This window comes from Euphorbia lathyris, chromosome 5, assembly GCF_963576675.1.
Source record: "Euphorbia lathyris chromosome 5, ddEupLath1.1, whole genome shotgun sequence".
Classification (NCBI taxonomy): Eukaryota; Viridiplantae; Streptophyta; class Magnoliopsida; order Malpighiales; family Euphorbiaceae; genus Euphorbia; species Euphorbia lathyris.
In genome coordinates, this window is record NC_088914.1 from 31,377,332 (window position 1) to 31,380,461 (window position 3,130).

At 35.6% G+C, this 3,130-nt stretch overlaps 1 non-coding gene across 1 annotated transcript; it reads right to left on the reverse strand.

Annotated features, from left to right (window-relative positions):
- Positions 1 to 893: 893 nt before the first annotated feature.
- On the reverse strand, positions 894 to 1,000 carry LOC136231427 (small nucleolar RNA R71). The gene has a single exon (XR_010689814.1). It is a non-coding gene; the product is annotated as a small nucleolar RNA R71 (small nucleolar RNA).
- Positions 1,001 to 3,130: the final 2,130 nt, after the last annotated feature.

Consider the following 3,130-nt stretch of genomic DNA (forward strand, 5'->3'; position numbering starts at 1 on the left):
CAATCTGACATTAACTATTCTGCAATTACTTTGTGTGATACCCAACCCTACTCTCACACACCCCATGCTCTCACCTGTTGGACCGTGCTCGCACAGAATCAAAGTATCACACTCCATAATCCAGAATCACTAATTAACGAATGTTTGAGTCTGAGGATTAGTTATACTACTAATACCAATGAGATGAACAGTTGACACATTAGATAAATCAATCCATTCTGTTATCTCAAGTCGGGTCCCAATCCTAATGAACTCCTTCACTGGATCCATGTAACTGTCTAGATATCTGAATATCTAAAGCTTGTGAGATCAGCTTTCTGTCTCGACAGAAAACACTGTTACATGCAAGTCTCAACAGTAATATGCCAACCCCTATAACATATTACTTGACTTGGGTTTACTTTAAGTCTACTGGTTCTATTATAAAGTACAGTCTCACTTCATGCTTGTATGAACACTTTATAACTACTTAAATAAACTTAGGGTTACTTTCTTTATGAAAGCTTTGTGCCTTTATATATAGTTACATTTTAATGCTATATATCTGATTAAACAAATGATCAAATAAACAATTTATTCATTAATATTAATATCCTAAAACAATTGTCTTTAGGACACTAAACTCCAACATTAATATGTTGCAAAATAATGTGACATTTTACGGACTACCTAACGAAAACCCAAACACCCATTTGACAAATTTCCAAGAAATTTGTGACACTTTCAAAATAACTAATGTGCCTGCCGAAGCGATTAAACTTCGACTCTTTCCTTTCACTTTGAAGGATAGAGCCAAAGTTTGGTTAACTTCTATGCCAGCCGCAACATTCGAAACTTGGGACCAATTAGCCCAAGCGTTTTTATCAAAAAATTTCCCTTTAGCAAAAACAGCAAGAGTCATAAAAGAGTTAACATCTTTTATTCAAAATGATAATGAAACTCTTTATGAGGCTTGGGAACGTTTTAAGGAACTTCAACATTTATACCCACACCACCATTTGCCAGATGAACTTTTAATGCAAACATTTTATAATGGAATAAATCCTACAACCAGAGGTTCATTAGATGCTATGTCGGGAGGGTTGTTTATGAAGAAGACATCCGCCCATGCAAGAGAACTTTTAGAGGAAATGGAAATCAACAGTAGTATGTGGCCAGCAGAAAGAGGACACACACCAGTGGCGAAACCATCATCCTCAACCACATCACCAGTTAAAGGTATAGTGAATCTCGATCCAGTCGTGATGTTACAAGCCCAATTTTCTGCGTTATCGCACAAAATTGATAGGTTTATGGCACCATGTGATACCAATGGTAATCCAATCCCAACGGATGTGGATTACGAAGGTATGGATGAGTTTGAACAGGTAAATTTTGTCCAAGGACAAAACCAAACTAATAATCCTTTTGTAGTACTTATAATTCCGGATGGAGGAATCATCCTAACTTTAATTGGAAAGATAATAATAACAATACCAGTGCTAATCAAAATCGTACTAATAGTTATCAAAATCAGTCAAGAGACATCATTAGCACTTTATCTTCTAAAATCGATAAATTTATAGACGCTATCGGTGGTAAAGTAAATAGCCACGATGATGGTTTTAAACAAATTGAGAATAAATTCGATCAATTAATTAAAAACCACTCGTCTAGCATCCATAATTTGGAGGTTCAAATAGGACAAATTGCTAAATCAATTCCATCCCGAAAAGAGGGAAGTCTTCCCAGCCATACGGAAGAAAATCCGAAAGAGCATGTAAAGGCCATCACTCTTCGTTCAGGGAAAAATTACTTAGGTCCGGAAATGTCCGGAGATTCTACTAATGTCATGCAGGGAAGTGATTTGCCAACGAAATCCAAAGAAGATACTTTAAATTCAAAAAGTTCACTATTAGATGCTAGTTCCAAGACTTTTGTACCCAAACCGCCTTTTCCACATAAAGTCCGAAATAAGGACTATGGCAAACAACTTTTAACGTTTTTGGACAAACTCAAAAATTTACATATAAATTTAACGTTTATGGACGCGATAACACAAATTCCTAACTATGGTAAGTTTTTAAAAGATTTGATTTCTAAGAAAATCAGTTGGGAAGGAATTTCATCCATATCGTAAACAGAGGACTGTAGTTTAATAGTGTCGAGTAACTTGCCCACTAAACTCAAAGATCCTGGATGTTTCACCATCTCGTGTAAGTTGGGAGACATTGAATTCCCAAGTTGTCTTTGTGATTTAGGAGCAAGCATTAACTTAATGCCATTGTCTATTTTTAAGAAATTAGGTTTAGAAGAAGATATCAAGCGTACCAACATGGTTTTGCAATTAGCAGATCAAACCACTGAGAAACCATATGGTATAATTGAGGACTTTTAGTTAAAGTCGATAAGTTCATTTTTCCTACCGATTTCGTTATACTAGACTTTGCATATGACGTTAATTGTTTGCTAATTTTTGGTAGACCGTTTATGAATACGGGACGTGCATTAGTCGATGTATCGGAAGGGAAAGTAGTTTTGAGAATAGGTGAAGATAAGATTGAGTTTAATATGAACAAAGCGATGAAATATCCTATGGAAGAATTAGTTTGTATGAAACTTGATTTGGTCGAAGAATGTGTCAATGATGTTGTTCAAAGAGAAGAAATCATAGAACCCATAGTGGGAGAAGAATTATAAGATAAGGCTCTAGAGCCTTTGATTCGAGAAGATGGACCAGTTCCGCCTTCAATTTTAGAACCCCCTAAGTTAGAACTTAAAGAGTTACCAAACCATTTAAGGTACGCTTTCCTAGGCGAAGGCGATACTCTTCCTATAATAATCTCTAACAAGTTAACTAAAGATCAAGAAGAGAAATTGAAAGAGGTTGTTAGAAATAGGATAGGAAGTATGGGATGGCAAATTTCAGACTTAAAAGGAATTAATCCTAGTATTGTAATGCACAGAATTAACTTAGAAAAAGATAAGCCACCTAAAGCGGATAGGCAAAGACGCTGAAATCCGAACATGAAGGAAGTAGTAAAAAATGAGATTACTAAACTTCTAGACAATGGAATCATTTATCCTATCTCGGATAGTGAATGGGTTAGTCCAATCCATTGTGTACCTAAAAAGGGAGGCATAACTGTAG